The sequence below is a fragment of the Anolis carolinensis genome, chromosome 1, assembly GCF_035594765.1.
Source record: "Anolis carolinensis isolate JA03-04 chromosome 1, rAnoCar3.1.pri, whole genome shotgun sequence".
In the NCBI taxonomy this organism is placed as follows: domain Eukaryota; kingdom Metazoa; phylum Chordata; class Lepidosauria; order Squamata; family Dactyloidae; genus Anolis; species Anolis carolinensis.
Genome location: NC_085841.1, coordinates 134,357,002 through 134,373,817, shown reverse-complemented (window position 1 = coordinate 134,373,817; position 16,816 = coordinate 134,357,002). Strand labels below are relative to the sequence as shown.

General features: G+C 39.7%; 1 protein-coding gene across 4 annotated transcripts in view; it reads left to right on the top strand.

Annotated features, from left to right (window-relative positions):
• The window catches only part of erich1 (glutamate rich 1), a 113,099-nt gene that overhangs the window by 425 nt on the left and 95,858 nt on the right, over window positions 1-16,816 (top strand). The gene's annotated exons all lie outside the window — the stretch shown is intronic.

The following is a 16,816-nucleotide window of genomic DNA, read 5'->3' as shown; positions in this document are numbered from 1 at the left end:
AATTGCCGGTGATCCCATGGACTGCTTAGGGGTTTCTTAAGCAAGGAATACTCAGTTCCTTCCTCTGAAATAGAGCTTACAGCACCTGGCATTCGTGGGTGGCTTCCCATCCAAGTACAGTTCTCACCAGAAATGATTCTGCAAAGTGTCCGAGAGCAGATTGTACAGTTTATTAGCTCTCCTGTATAATGATCTTGGGTGGAAGTCTCCCACCCAAGTCCTCTCCATGGCCGATCCACCTGAGCTCCCAAGATTAGAATCTCCTGCCTGGAGGATAGATAACACTATATAAGAACATTTGGAAAAAAAATCTGTTCCTGGTGTAAAAGTGTCATTTCTTGTTTAATTATGCAGTACTTACTTTGAAAGTACAGTAGAGTCTCACTTATCCAACACTCGCTTATCCAACGTTCTGGATTACCCAACACATTTTTGTAGCCAATATTTTCAATATATCATGATATTTTAGTGCTAAATTCGTAAATACAGTAATTACAACATAACATTACTGCGTATTGAACTACTTTTTCTGTCAAATTTGTTGTATAACATGATGTTTTGGTGCTTAATTTGTAAAATCAGCAGTTCGAAAACATGCCAATGGAGGTGCCTACGGACAACGCTGGCTCTTCGGCTTAGAAATGGAGATGAGCATCAACCCCCAGAGTCAGGGGGTTGAGCGCCAACCCCCTTTACCTTAACCTAATTTGATGTTTAATAGGCTTTTTCTGAATCCCTCCTTATTATCCAACATATTCACTTATCCAACGTTCTGCTGGCCCGTTTATGTTGGATAAGTGAGACTCTACTGTAGTTGTACTCCAGATATTTCGTTTTTGTGACTGCCACAAACTGTTGAATTGATGGAGACTGGCCACTTTATCACGCTAGAGTTTGGATCCACTTTAGGGCTTTAAATACCACAGCCAAACAGGTCCTGGGCCTCACCAAACTACAAACCCCAGAATTCTGCAGGAGGCAAAAACCGAATTTTAAGTGGATTTATGCTCTAGTGAAGGAAGGCTGAGTGAAGGAAGATAGGTGCTTTTGAACTGTGGTGTTGGAGGAAAATCCTGAGAGTGCCTTGGACTGCAAGAAGATCCAACCAGTCCACACTCCAGGAAAAAAGGGCCGACTGCTCACTGGAGGGAAGGATATTAGAGGCAAAGATGAAGTACGTTGGCCACATAATGAGAAGACAGGAAAGCTTGGAGAAGACAATGATGCTGGGGAAAATGGGAGGAAAAAGGAAGAAAGGCTGACCAAGGGCAAGATGGATGGATGGTATCCTTGAAGTGACTGACTTGACCTTGAAGGAACTGGGTGCGGCAAAGGGTGACAGGAAGCTATGAGGTCACGAAGAGTTGGAAGCGATTGAACAAATAAACAACCACAATGCTCTATTGTGATAGGTAGTGGGGATGAGATATTCATTGAAAAACTATAGCAAAATGTGTTGCTAGAAGTTCCACAGAAACAAAGTTCTTGCAGTTTAATGTGTCTTGTGGCGGGCTCAGTGTTTCTTATCCTTGCTTACTGCTCTGGAATGCAGTAAAAGATTAGATATCCCATTGCCAGACATTTCGGAAATAGGACTCATGTGCCAGTCAAGTGCTTAAACTACTGTGATATTGCCAGCCCAGTCCTTTTATTAAACAGAATAGGATGCAGTTGTACCCACTGACCTCATAACACCGATTTTGTTATATATTAAGGTGGAGACTATATCATTTTGTTTTAAGCCTCTTCCACATAGCTGTATAAAATCTCACATCTGCTTTGAACTGGGTTATATGGCAGTGTAACCATTCAGGTAACCAAGTTCAAAGCATATATTGTGGATTTTCTGCCTTGATATTCTGGGTTATATGGCTATGTGGAAGGGCCCTTAGTAAATTGTAAATGTTGCAGATGAGATCCTGCTTGATTCACAAACGCAAATAGTGCATGAATCTGTACAAATGGGAGCAGAAAGGGTCCAGTGGTAGACTTCAGAGAATGCTGCTTCCTTTTTAATCCTCAAAGTAGCCAAACACTTTTTTTTTGAAAGGAAAACATTTACTTATTATTCATTTATATCCACCCTTTCTTTCAATAATGGAACTCAAGGTGGGTAATATATTTATGAACAGTGGAAATTGAAAACTACAGCACCATTAATCAAAATATAAATGTAAGAGTTATTTAAAAATTTATAAGGTTAAAAATATTTTAAAAAAACATTAAAGAACTATATCTAAACTTTAAAAACAGCACTGCACAGCATTAAAAGCCTATTCCAACCAGTTTCTAAATCCTAAAGACTTAGAAATGTCTTGACCTGCTGATGGAAGGAGAGCAATTTAAGTTTGGGAGCAACCACCAGAAAACCTCTCTCCCTTGTTCTCATCAAATGAGCCCAAGAAGGCAATTTTTTTTCATGTCAGGAGCGACTTGAGAAACTGCAAGTCGCTTCTGGAGTGAGAGAATTGGTTGTCAGCAAGGACGTTGCCCAGGGGACGCCTGGATGTTTTGATGTTTTTGCCATCCTTGTAGGAGGCTTCTCTCATGTCCCCACATGGAGCTGGAGCTGATAGAGGGAGCTCGTCCGCGCTCTCCCCCGGGTGGGATTCGAACCTGGCAGCTTGCAGATCGGCAGACCAACCTTCAAGTCACAAGGCTTTAACCCACTACTCCACCGGGAGCTCCATAAGAAGGCGATGGGACTGAGAGAAGAACTTCTCCAGAAGCTCTAACAGACTTAGGCCTCTTCCACACAGCTGTATAAAATCCACATTGAACTGGATTATATGGCAGTGTGGCCTCAGCTAAACCAGTTCAAAGCAGATATTGTGGATTATCTGCCTTGATATTCAGGGTTATATGGCTGAGGGGAAGGGCCCTCATAAAGAGAGATATGGTCCTTCACATAGCTTCAATCCAAGCTATTTGCAAAAATTACATGTATATAAGCAAAATATATTACTTATTTAAAGAACGAAGTCTCATATACAGTTTCATCTTCTATCAAATATGGTGACTACAGTGGGCCCTTGGTATTCACACAGATTTATTTCCAGGATGGACACACACATGCCCCAGATACCAAAATCTGGAAGTACAACTCCCATTACAAGCAGTTCCCAAGTTAAGAACAAGATAGGTTCTGTAGGTTTGTTCTTAGGTTGAATTTGTATGTAAGTCAGAACAGGTACATTTTTTATGTTTAAGGTCCAATATTAACTTTTATCAAAAAGAGAATAATCCCCTTCTCTGATTTGAGTGATGAAAGCTGAGAGCCAAGTTCATCCAGGAAAAACCTAAAAGAAGCACAGATTTCCTCATCTTCTCTCAGCACGTTTTTGAGAGGAAATGTAAAAAGCTGCTGTTGCCACCACCATTTTTCTGTACAAGTTTCAAGAAAGGCAAAAGTGATGATGTGTCAGATATTTACTGTCCTGTGAAAAAGAGTTATTTTTTAACTAAAATTTCTAGGCTTAACATAAGTACATACAGTATGTTCTCTTAAGTAATGAAGAATCGGAAAAGAGACATTTATTTAAAGAATTTGAACTTCTAATTCTTTGTTCATATTCTGTCTAGTCTGCCTGATTCTCCTTTGAGCCTCCCCATGTCATTTCCATGATTAATTCTTTTTTATCAAATGTAGTTATCTGTCACAACAAAACCTGCCAAAAATAGATGTTCTACATTGTATAAACCCAAAATAAAGAGTAACAGACTCATTACCAGAAATGTTCTCATCCTGGCTCATAACCTCTGTAAGAGGTTGAAATGGTTCTCAACCTCCTTTTTTCCACTATCAGAGTCAACTATATTAGATAGTCTGTGATAAGAGCTCAGCAAGTATAATTTTCCTTTTGAGGCTATATAGAGGCTATAAATGAACAGGCCCAATAGAGCTGTTATTAGAATACTTCTTTCTGTTTTAAAAGCATATGGCACTTTATCATTGCTACTTATTCCCATGATACAGCACTTTATGAAACCTGTCCCCACTGGGTTGCTTTTAATTACTCTGATTTTATCTGCTTGGATTTTAATGTATTTATCCATTTTTTATTGTGTATTGTTGGAATGTTTTAAGTTTATGTTAAATATGTTGTTGTTGTTCGGGCTTGTCCCTGTTGTCAGCTGCTCCGAGTCCCTTCGGGGAGATGGGGCAGGATATAAAAATAAAGTTTATTATTATTATTATTATTATTATTATTATTATTATTATTATTAGAGTGTGTCCTTGCCAGAAGAATACTGGAGTTTTGCGTGAAGTTCAGCTCATTTAGATTCTTTATCATCTTGATCCTGTTCTCTGTAAGACTGATTGTTGTTCCTTTCTTCATGTGATATTCTGATTTGATAAGCAGCCCTATTTACCCCCAATGAATTCACTTATATAAAATGTTAGAAAAAACACAGAGACGAAAATCAATAATTTATAAGATCATAAGTTGGAAAAGACTATGAGTTCTGTCCAGTCTAGCCCCTTCTTATGTCAAAACCTCTGTTTAAAAACTTGCAAAGAAAAAGAGTTCGCCACCCTCTGAAGCTGTATTCCACAGCTAGACAGCTTTTTTTTTTTTGGGGGGGGGGGGGTTACTGCTGGGAGTCATTTAAACTGGAACTAGTTTAAGTAAAGGTAAAGGTTTCCCCTGACGTTAAGTCCAGTCATGTCTGACTCTGGGGGTTGGTGCTCATCTCCATTTCTAAGCCGAAGAGCCAGCGTTGTCCGTAGACACCTCCAAGGTCATGTGGCTGGCATGACTGCATGGAGCGCCGTTACCTTCCTGTCGGAGCGGTACCTATTGATCTACTCACATTGGCATGTTTTCAAACTGCTAGATTGACAGAAGCTGGAGCTAACAGCTGCCTCTCACGCCGCTCCCGGGGTTTGAACCTGGGACCTTTCGGTCTGCAAGTTCAGCAGCTCAGTGCTTTAACACACTTCGCCACCGGGGCTCATTTAGGTATTTAGAAACTAGTTTAGGTTAAAAATCCCTGTTTAGATTTCAATTTTTTTGCTGTGGGGGTGATAGTGCATATTAAAATATGCCAAAAAGTTCATGCGGGAAGGAAAAGCAAAGCATGAAACAATGAGGGTAGAAATTCAGGTGGGATTCAGAAAATAAAACCGGAATATTGGAGGCACTGCTACTGTTAAGGAAATTCATTTGGACACGGGCGAAGGAAGCAGACGGACAGCAGATGATGACATCAAGAAAGTTTACTGGTGGCCAAGAGTGGTGACAGTCCAACTCTTGCTGGGAAAACAAACTGCCACACCCAAATTGGGTGTGCTGTCTTGTTATAACCATTTTCTGACATGCGTACACTAAACAAAGCTTAAGTTTTCATTTTCCCAAAACCACACATTATTTCTCATAGGCAGAAATGTTCATGGCTTCAGACTTATATTTTGTTGCTATTCTAACAGACACTCTATTGTTCATTGTAATTCAGAGTGAACGTGATAAGACACTTGGGAAACAATTTGTACCAAAAGGGAATGGAGGTTTACTCCTTTCTGTTCCAGGCATCCTATCAGCCGAAAACTGTGTCCTTCAGAGAGACTGCTTGTTAGGAACAACAAAATGACTTTCAATTTCAGCATTATTTTGAGACTCTTTGGGTCTTCCATTCCTCTGAAAATTTCTAAATACAATGAATTATTTAAAAGCAGCTCTTAAGTCCCCTCACTACACCCTTGCTTTCATCCCTTCTTTCAACCCACCGCTCATACTCTTTCCCTTTTCCTTTCTCTTCCTTCCCTCTTTTTTTCTTCCTTCCCCCTCCCACCCTTCTGCTTTCCATTCTTTCCCTTCTTTTTCGCTTCCTTCCTTCCTCCCTTCCTCCCTCCCTCCCCTATCTCCTTTCTCCAGCTCTGAGAGGGCATATCTCACAATGTCCCCATGAAAACATGGTTCTCTTATGGCCCTTTCTTTCCCATTGACATTACAGATGGCCACTTCATCTAGCAACAGCTTTTGGGATACAAACAGACAGAAAGATGCACATTGATTTTTAGAGGGGGGGGGGGGCAGAGATTTACCATTCCTTACGCACATGCTGAATAGGTGGTAGGAGAGATTTTAGTATAGCAGTGCTAACATATTTATGTGCTGAAACTGTATGCCAATACATAAATAGCAAAGCCAACTCTGAGAACTTTCTTGCATTTATCAATCAAAAGTTACACTGTGTTGTCGAAGGCTTTCATGCAGCTGTGGACAAGTTTACATAGGGACCACCAAATGCAGCACCCAAACAAAAATCAAGGAACTTGAAAGGCACTGCAGACGTAACTCAACCAGAGAAGTCAGCCATAGCAGAGCACTTGATGAACCAACCTGGACACTATTTGAGAACATAGAAATGCTGGACCACTCTTGCAAGCATATCAGACTTGTCAGGACCCAGGCTGCAGAGCACCAATAACCATACACAGAGGCCAGAATCTATCTAATATCTTTATTGTAGGAGTATATAAAGTTAATAAAAACAAGTGTAGAAAATAGTCCAGAAGTAGACCTTTCAGGAAAGGTCAAAATTAGTCCAAAGAAACAATGTCCAATATGAAATATTAAGGTCCAAAGTTGTAATCCAGTAACCGAAACACTCACTTTGCCAAGCAAAGTGAGGGGAGATGACAAGGTCCTTTAGTCCATGAAACTTAAGCAAGGCTAGGAAGTAAACTTGATTCTTGGAACACTAGGCTTAATTCAAGGCAACAAGAAACGAGGAGCAAGAACAGGATCCGTGGTAAATTCGTGGCGAGGTCCGGAAAGCAAGGCAAGGTCCGTGGAGCAAGGCAAGGTCCTGGGAAGCAAGGCAAGGCTGGAAACGGGAACAAAGGGCTTGGACGCGGGAGTAGCGTAGTCCACACACAACCTACTCCCGAAGCTGACGAATTGACTCCGCAAGATTCCTACGTGGGCAAAACACCTAAATAGGGTCTCGTTTTCCCGCCAAAGAACAATTCTCTGGGGAACCAGAACCGAAAGCCATTCTCTGTGTCCAGATGCATGACTCCCTAAAGTTTCCCATGGGAAGCAGGCTTAATCAGCTGAATGCCTGGCAGCAATTCTAGCGCTCCTGCGAGACGCCTCTTGAGCGCCTTTCTGTTGTTTATAATAATCACGGCGAGAAAATGGGGGAGATTTCGGCTCAAGGCTTGTTTGGCCGACTTCTGGAAGGCAAATCTCCTGCAGGTGCAAGGGCTCCAATTCTGGCTGGAAAAGCTCCAATTCAGGCTGAAACGGTGGGAAACCTAAGTTTTCCTCTTCATCTGTCACAACAGTGCCAGGAGCGGGACTACATGGCCCATGAGTCATCACAAGACTACACAAAGAAGACATTGAAATCCACAAATGTGGACAATTTCAACAGAAAAGAGGGAACCATGAAAACGAACAAAATCTGGCTACCAGTATTAAAAACTCTAAAATCAGGACAATTAAATAAAGAACAGCACTCAGAAAACGGGGGAATTACAGACATGAATCAATCAGGGGCAGCTAACACCTCTGAACAAAGGATTCCCCCAGGTAGGAATGAAGCTTGCAAGGCTATTAATGCTAATCAAGGTGATTAATTATAACATTCACACTGGCCTCTAGCAGACAAGGGTCCTTTCTCCCACCCTGAACCTTCCACTGATATATAAACCTCCCTTGCTTAGTTTTCCAATATACGTCACAGCCTCTGAGGATGCCTGCCATATATTTAGGCGAAATGTCAGGAGAGAATGCTTCTGGAACATGGCCATACAGCCCAGAAAATGCACAACAACCCAAAAGTTACACTGTTTTTAACAGATTTCTCTTTTATATAAAATTCATTTGTTTTAATATTTTACCCTCCTTTTCCTCTAAAGAGCTCAAAATAGTCCCATCTCCCACCTCCTGTTGAACTGAACTAAAACACGATGATTGACTAAAGGACTGAGTGTTAAGATTCTTATCTTAGGCTGGCTTTGAACGTGGCTCTTTTGGCTTCAGGGCCAGTATTCTACACACCAGTATTCTGGTTTATACATATAATGGCTTTCATGGTGGGCATAGCCAGCCATGAAATGCTTTCCAGGAAAATTTGAGAAACTAAAAGAAAGGAAACTTCTTCAGTAAAAGATAGAGTGACATCCGAGTTCTCTTATAGAAAACCACTCCTTTGGATATAGGGTTTTCCGCTTCAGCACACTCGTGAGACAAAAAGCATTTCCCCATTCCTCTACCCTCTCTAGTTCTCCATACTCTCCTTATAACTCTGAACTTTCCTTTCTTTCCCTGTACCAGGTATGTTCATAAATACTAATATAAACCTTTTTACTATGCCATTGTATTTAGTGGAACAGATTATCTCTGTGTGTATGTGTGTGGTATCTGTGTGTGCATCCCAGAACCAAACCCTAGCAGGTACCAAGAGCCTATCTTGATTTTTAAAAGCCTTTATTTTGTCAAAAATAGAGCTTTCTCCATGTCCTCTTTTATTTTGTTTGTATCAGTATCCTGGAAAATGGCAGCAGTATTAACTGTAGCAGAATATGAGTGCGTGCCCAAGTTAAATGTGCATTTCTCTCAGTTCAAAATATAAGCATGTCTGTTTCTGAGACTGCCCTTATCCATGTGTGTTGTGCATTTGGGGCAAAGCAGTCATGGCTTCTAGCGAGAGGCACCTTGTTCTTAACCATCTGATTTGTAAGATGTCAACCATCTGATTTGTAACATTGATCAACATTATAAATGTTTTCTATCTTTCAAGGGGTATGGTTCTTTGGGCACTATATACGAGCAGAGCAGTCATCCGATTAAAACTGTATGAAATGTATTTCCTTGGATCTGGAAGGATGCGTGTAAAGTACACAGAATAAAGTGATCCCATAAAGATAGCTTAACAGGGAATATTCCAAGGGGAGTGTCTCAAAATAGGTGTCTTCTGGGATTCTGGCCATTTTGCAGGCCCTCTTAACTGTAGTTAAGAAACAATAGCGAAGATTAATAGCCAAGTAATATAACTATATGCATTTACTGTAGCAAAGATATGTCACTTTAGCAGAGGCCAACTAAGATTAAATCTATTAAAAGTTGGAAGGTAGCTCTGGCCTTACTTCTATCGTTACAAATTATTTATTTCACTATTTTATCTCTTAACTATTCTAAGAAGTGTCTTCACATTGCTTCGTGATTATAAACTTATTTTGCTTTATTGAGGACTTTCTTTTACTGAGTGCTGCATTTCAGATGGGATAGATTTAAAAGCCCAAATTATTGTAACTTATGCTTGAAATTAAGCCAAATGGCACGGGGCATCTCTCCTTGTAATATGAACAGGAATTTGGTTATGTAATCACACTGATATTTGGCAGGCATAGCTCACATGTATTTAGCGTGGAAATATAACTTTTTTAAAATGTGGCTACGCAAAGCAACGGTTGTTGTGATTTCTCAGCTGGGGTTGTGCAAGAGGTTACTAGAGGTTCTGTGAGAATTCATGATTGAAAGAAAATAAACTTTTTTAAAAAAAACAGTAGCTATACTTTCTATGTAAGGTAAAGGTAAAGGTTTTCCCTGACCTGGGGGTTGGTGCTCATTTCCATTTCTAAGCTGAAGAGCCAGCATTGTCCGTAGATGCTTCCAAGGTCACGTGGCTGGCATGACTTCATGGAGCGCAATTATCTTCCCGCCAGAGCAGTACCTATTGATCTATTCACATTTGCATTTTTTCGAACTGTTAGGTTGGCAGAAGCTGGGGCTAACAGCAGGAGCTCACCCCGCTCCCCAGATTCAAACTGCTGACCTTTCAGTCAGCAAGTTCATACATTCCCTTGTAATGCACTTAATGTGAGAGGAATGGAATAGGGAAGATGGCTGTTTCATTATCTGGGCTTTTCCATTATCCGGGGTAAGGCCACTGAGGGGGCTAGATAGAGAAGAATAGTCCCTTTTATGGGGGAGGTTGGGTTGAAGGAGGGAAAACATTTCCCCATTTTTCTGTTATTCCTCCCTCCATGTCCCCATCATGGAAGTGGGGAGGGGAATAACCAGTGCAAACGGGGGAAATGGTTTCCCTCCTTCAACTCCCCGCTTGTAAAATGGACTACTCCTCTCTCTCTATCACCCCCTTGTGTTCTCCCCCTAGATAATGGAACAGTACCAAGCAAGGTTGGGGCCCCTGATGGCACAGTGTGTTAAAGCACTGAGCTGCTGAACTTGCGGACCAAAAGGTCCCAGGTTCAAATCCTGGGAGCAGAATGAGCCCCTCCTGTTAGCCCCAGCTCCTGCCAACCGAGCAGTTCGAAAACATGCAAATGTGAGTAGATCAATAGGTACCGCTCCGGTGGGAAGGTAACGGCGCTCCATGCAGTCATGCCAGCCACATGACCTGGAGATGTCTATGGACAACGCCGGCTCTTCAGCTTAGAAATGGAGATGAGCACCAAGCCCCAGAGTTGGTCACGACTGGACTTAATGTCAGGGGAAACCTTTACCTACCAAGCAAGGTAAACACCAGTGAAACCCTGGCACTGTAGTGATGATATGGCCAAATATACCATTGTTCTCCACTTTCATAGCCTTTTAGTATCATCCAGTTTAGCATTTCCATGTCATATGATACTGTTTGAAATCCACCCATTAAAAGATGTGTTAGAATCCTTGATGGCACACTCTAATACATCTGCAAGACATTTTGTATAGGTCCTTTTCAGAAGTAACTCCTTGATTCTATAACTCCCTCCCTAAGAGATCAGATACATTGACCTCTTTGCCTCAGTTTAGTCAGACTATGAAGACAATTTTCAGGTTGGGATGGCTTTTGGTGGATTTTAATGGTTCTGTTCCACTCCATAGATGTTTATTAAATGAGTTGGTCCATTTTAATTTATATTTTAATCAAGTGTTTTTATGGTTGAATTTTACGTTTGTTTTTTAAATGTATTTTGTTACAGTAGAGTCTCACTTATCCAAGCTAAATGGGCTGGCAGAACCTTGGATAAGTGAATATCTTGGATAATAAGGAGGGATTAAGGAAAAGCCTATTAAACATCAAATTAGGTTATGATTTTACAAATTAAGCACCAAAACATCATGATTTACAACAAATTTGACAGAAAAAGCAGTGCAATACGCAATAATGTTATGTTGTAATTACTGTATTTACGAATTTAGCACCTAAATATCACGATATATTGAAGACATTGACTACAAAAATGGCTTGGATAATCCAGAAACTTGGATAAGCGAGGCTTGGATAAGTGAGACTCTACTGTATTATTATTTCAAAAGTGTACACACTATAACATAACGATTTATATACGAAGCCACCAAACAACTGTAGTAATGTTACAATTTCCAATAACAGTAAAACATGTGTGCAATTTGAAAGAAAACTTCCCAATCCTACACTGAGATAGCGTCTTACAATAATTTGTCCTGTTGAGCATTGTATATTTATATATATGTGCATTTTACAAAATTTATTCAAAGTGTCCTAATTGTACACATTTATCATAATGTTGATTTTCTTTCTAACCATGTATTTTTTAATCACTCAGCACTACTATAGTCCAGTCTATAGTAGAATTGTTTCTTTTGGCCAGAAAAATAGTTGTGCAAATATGTTAATGAAATAAAATATTTGATTGATTTGGGTTGTATCATTGCTAAGGTATCCAAAGTACCATCTGGCCAATTTTAATTGAATCACTTGCACTTATTGAAGCCTGAGGACATGGGTTAATGAAGATAACCACAAATAACCCATCATGCCAGAGTTAAAGGGCTCAATTGTGCTTAAGATAAAGCATAATGTTTTGATTTGATAGAAATAAGCAAAGGTTTGTTTTGATTAGATAACTGATTAGCTGAGTGGGTGAAGGAAAAAAATAAAATAAAGGAAGTCCAAATAGAGCTCATGCCAGACTGCCTTCTGGCATGTCTCCAGCTGTGGTGAATGTTGTGTGTGACAGCCAAACTGTTTCTCATAAAGTAGTGGACTGCTGCTTGCCCTGACATGCTGTTTAACATGCTGATATCCTGATATTGATATGACTATGTTAAAATAGAAATAAGAGATGTATGTTTCATAATGTAATCATAGTGGTACTGAAATTTGTGTGCATCTTACAATCAGTGACATCTTAGAGTTGAAAAAAATATCCTAAAGGAATACTGAAGAGTCTGTTCGTTTTCCATGTACTGTAAATATCCTAAATTGCAGTGCTTAAGACAGCATAAGTGAATGTTGATAATAGTTCTGACTATATGGTTTAACTACTCAGGTGACCAGAAGTGATGGCAGATAACCCCAGAAAAAAAAATCCAGATTATCTAACAAATGACAAGGACCCTCAGATTTAAAAGGGAAAATTGTGGAATTATGTCTGTTTCAGCATCTTTACCTGATGAACTGGCTACTCCTGTCAAATGTGCTGAGACAGATTACACTATGTAAGAAAATTTGAAAATGTTTCTGTGTTTGGTTTGAAAGTGTTATTTCCTGTCTAATTGCACAGTACTTACTTTGAAAGTAGTTGTTGTGCCCCAGAAACTTCGTTTTTGTGCCCGCCACAAACTATGTTGAATTGCACTGGAGGTCTCTATGAGATATTCAAAATATGCTGCAGGATGTCCCATAAAAACAAAGCTTTTGCAGTTCAAGAAACCTTTTTTGCTATGATAGAACCAATTAGGAAATGACACTTATAACCCAGGAACATACATTGTGTTACATAGTGTTATCAGTATGGAAGAGGACCTTTTTAAAGATGGCATGCCAGTGTTGAACAGCCTTCCAGAAGCATCTACTTGGCACTGTCTTAGTGGTCTCTAGGTACAACGAGGAGTCCTTTTTCTTGACCTATTCTGTGCAGGCAATATTGTCGCCTTAGCATAATCTCTTGAGTTTAAAGGTCTGTTTTTTTCTAACTGTTTTAATTTTAAGAGCTTTTATTCCATTTATGTATACTTATGTGCTGCCCAGAGAACTATTTTATAGAGTTGCTGTTTAAATACCACAATAAGTAGTAAGCAAAGCATGAAGTGCTGAACACTAAAAAGGTTTTTTCCTACATTTTGTCTTTGGTTAGAGCTTCTTGAGTAAAGAATAGAAAGAGGCTAACAGATGTTACTCAGATTTCTTTTACTTAGTCTTCAATTTAATGTATTATGTAAATGGCTCTAGTGAAAATGAGAAAGCAGGGGGGGGATTTTCTCTTCATGCATTCTGTACCTTCTGTGATCATGTCACATTGTTTGTTTTTTCTCTCTGAGAGAAAAAAAGACAAAAAACTGGGAAGAAAGATAATTATCAACGCATGCAAACCAGAAGCACAGACAAACAGTTTACTAACTTTAAAGTCCAAGGGGGCAGCAGAATTATGCTACCCAGCAATTTTTGTTTAAAGAGAAGACTGTGAATAACTATAAGGAAAAATCTACAATGAGGGGGAGGCTGGGTTTTGGTATATTGTATAATGGTTTAGGGAAGGTGACTGTCTTTGAGACAAATGGAGGTATAATTCTAAGAGGGCTTTGCCCTTGAAGCTAAGATAAGGGACTAGGATAAGGGATCAGTGTTGTACCAAAATAATCAAGGAGGGAGGGTAGGCAAGACACCAGCCCTGAGCAAGCTGTCTGGTAAATGGCAGGAAGTAGCTTCCTTGCCATTCCTCCCATAGTCAGCAGGGAGGAATTGAAATCCAGAAAGGGAAGGGAAGGGAAGGGAAAGGAGGGAACAGTCACTCAGAATCATGAAATAAAGGGAATGAAAAGTAAATGGAATATTAAGCAAAATGAATGTTATTTAAATGTTGATGGGTGATTTAAACATTATGACAGTGAATATCAACAGTCTGAAATCAGAAGTCAAAAAGCATAGATTATCCGAACTTTTATCTGAAAATCAGATTAGAGTCGCCCTCTTGCAAGAATCACACAGACAGGATACAAGAACTAAGCTGTTAAACTTTACTAATTGGGAAACTCAATTTGAATCCAAGGGTTCAAGCAGATCTCGAGGAGTAGCTATTATCATAAAAAAATGACCTAAATTTTGAAACAGGGAAAGTAATCACAGATGGGGATGGGAGGTTTATAATGGTATGTGGGAAAATAAAAAATTGTAAAGTTTCATTTATCAGTATTTACGGTCCCAACCAGAGACAAAAAAGATTCATTAATAAAATCTTTTTAAAAAAATAGATCAAGAGGCAGAGGGGGATATAATTATTGGGGGGGGGGGGGGGAATCTGAATTTAGATCTGTATAAGAAAAGAAAGAAGGGGGGGGGAATAAAGTTAATTTTAAGAAATGGAATATTCAGGAAGTCAATGAAAGTACTGGAAAAAGAGTGGACACCCCCACATTTTATTCAGCCAGGCACAATTCATTTTCTACACTAGATTATTTTTTTTTGTTGGTAATAATAATGCATGGCCTATAATTGAAACATCAGTGGGAAGTAGGTGGCCAGGAGATGATGCTCCACTCTTTCTTAAATTAGCAGTAGGAAGATAGAATATAAATGGAGATTTAACCCACTGGTTACATTCAAGGAACAAGATAAACAGGAACCAAAAGAAGAAATAAAACATTATTTTAGAATAAATAGATCGCCTGACTTTGGGATGCCTTTAAAGCAGTGATTAGAGGAAAATGTATCACAATGGAATGCGGTATTAAAAAAAGATTAAAAGAGAGAGGAGAGGAACTAAAACAGGAAGGAGACAAATTGGAGGAGCTGCGCATGTGTCAACGAGAGTAGACGTGCCTAATTGCTCTCCTAACTATAAAGGCAATTAAAGCCTCAAAAAGCCCATAAAGGGTCATAAATCTCTCCTTAACTGGAGTCCGGATCAAAGGAGAAAAGAGAGAAGGCTGGGAGGTCACAATCAAAGGTGACTGAAGCCATAAATCTCAGAATCCAAACAGAAGTTCGGACAACTGTGAGTATGGCGGACAGAAAGGAGAAGGAAGGGGAGGAAGAAAAATTGAACAAAATTATAACTACATTGGAACATCTTAAATTAAACATGGAGATTTTAAGACAGGGAAATGAGCAGACAAGAGAGCAAATCACACAAATTAATAGCAAACTCGGGCTGATAGAGAATAAAGTGGAAGAATGCCAAGAAAAGTTTAAGGAGGCAGCAGCGGAGATCAGAAGACAAAAAGGTGAATTAATCACTCTGAGAGACATTAATAGAAAACTTCTAGATAAAGTTGCTGACCTCGAGGACAGATCCCGAAGAGCCAATCTGCGTTTGAGAGCAGCAGGAGAGAGTCTTCAGATAAAGGAGAATCTGAAGGGAGTTATAGCTGAGTGGCTTGCAACAAATGCTCAGGTCCCATCGCAAGGAATCGAGAGGATACATTGGGCTTTCAGAGGAGGCAGGAAACCCAAGGATATTTTGATACGGTTCACAAGGGAGGCTGAAAGGGACATTGTTTATCGAAAATTGAGGAAAATGAAGAACCTGACCTTGGCTGGCAGTAAAGTATGGCCACTCCTGGATTTATCTTCAGAGACATTGGGAAAGAGAGCAGAAATGAGGGAAATTACAGGAACTTTGGAAAGGAAAGGACAACGTTATACCTGGGCTTTTCCAGCCACCCTAATTGTATATAAAGACAATAAATTATATAAAGCTTCCGACTTGGAAAGTGGGAGGAAAATGCTTAAACAGTTAAAACTGGATACAGACGGAAAAGAAACAGACGGTCTGGAGGAGGAATCAGATAAGACCAAGGACAAGCCGACTGGACAAGAAGCATCGAGGGAGCTGGAGACTGCAGAGAGAGGCGGACCAACAGAGACAGACTTACTTCAGAGTCTATTTGCAATGGGAGATCCAAAGGACAGGGAAGAAAAGAGAACTTTAAGGAATTTGAAGGACCTGGATTTAGAACAAATTAAATCTATAGAAAAACAATTAAGAGATCTTAAAAAACAGAAAATTAGAGAGGAGAATAGAAGAATTGAAACGAGATCTAGTACAGAGACTTAAGAATGAACAGCCTAACATTTGTGGAATAATGAAATTTGGACAAATGGGGTTAAAGGGGTAAAAGATGATGCAGGAGGGGAGAGCAGTGGATGGCAACGCAGTCACCGGTGGGAGGGAGTCTGGGAATGGAAGAGAACAAAGGGAAAACTCTTTCAGGTCTCCCTCTGATGGGAGGAGGGAGAGGTCTGGACTCTGGGGGGCATGGGGGAGGATGGGAAGACAAGCAGACAGGGGAAAGAAACTACAGGAGGGTAAATGCAAATAATACCTGGTTATGGGTGAAGTAGTAATAATGTCTCATAATGTTAATGGTTTATCAACTCCACAAAGAAGGGTAAAAGTTATGAAAATGGTAAAGGATTATAAAGTTGGCATTCTGCTTTTACAAGAATGTCATAAGAGAAAGGACCATACTCCATTATTTAATGATAGGATTTGGGGACAGGTGTATGAATCGAGAGGTTCAAATAGAGCACGGGGTGTGGCAATTTTAATTAAAAATACAATAGACTTCCAAGTGGAAATGGTAAAAAGGGATTCAGATGGGAGATGGGTAATGATTAAAGGGAAAATTGAAAAAATTAGAATCACTTTAGTGTGTATATATGCCCCAAACAAAAATCAAAAAAAGTATTTAAAAAAGCTATTTGGGGAAATTGATAAGTTTGCACAAGGAGAAGTGTATTGTGCAGGAGATTATAACCTGGAATTGGTAACAACAAGGCAAAATAGTAATAGAAAGTTAAATATAAGGGAATACAACATGAATGATTTATTAGAAGGGGAACCAGAGAATAATAGATGGACATATTACTCGGG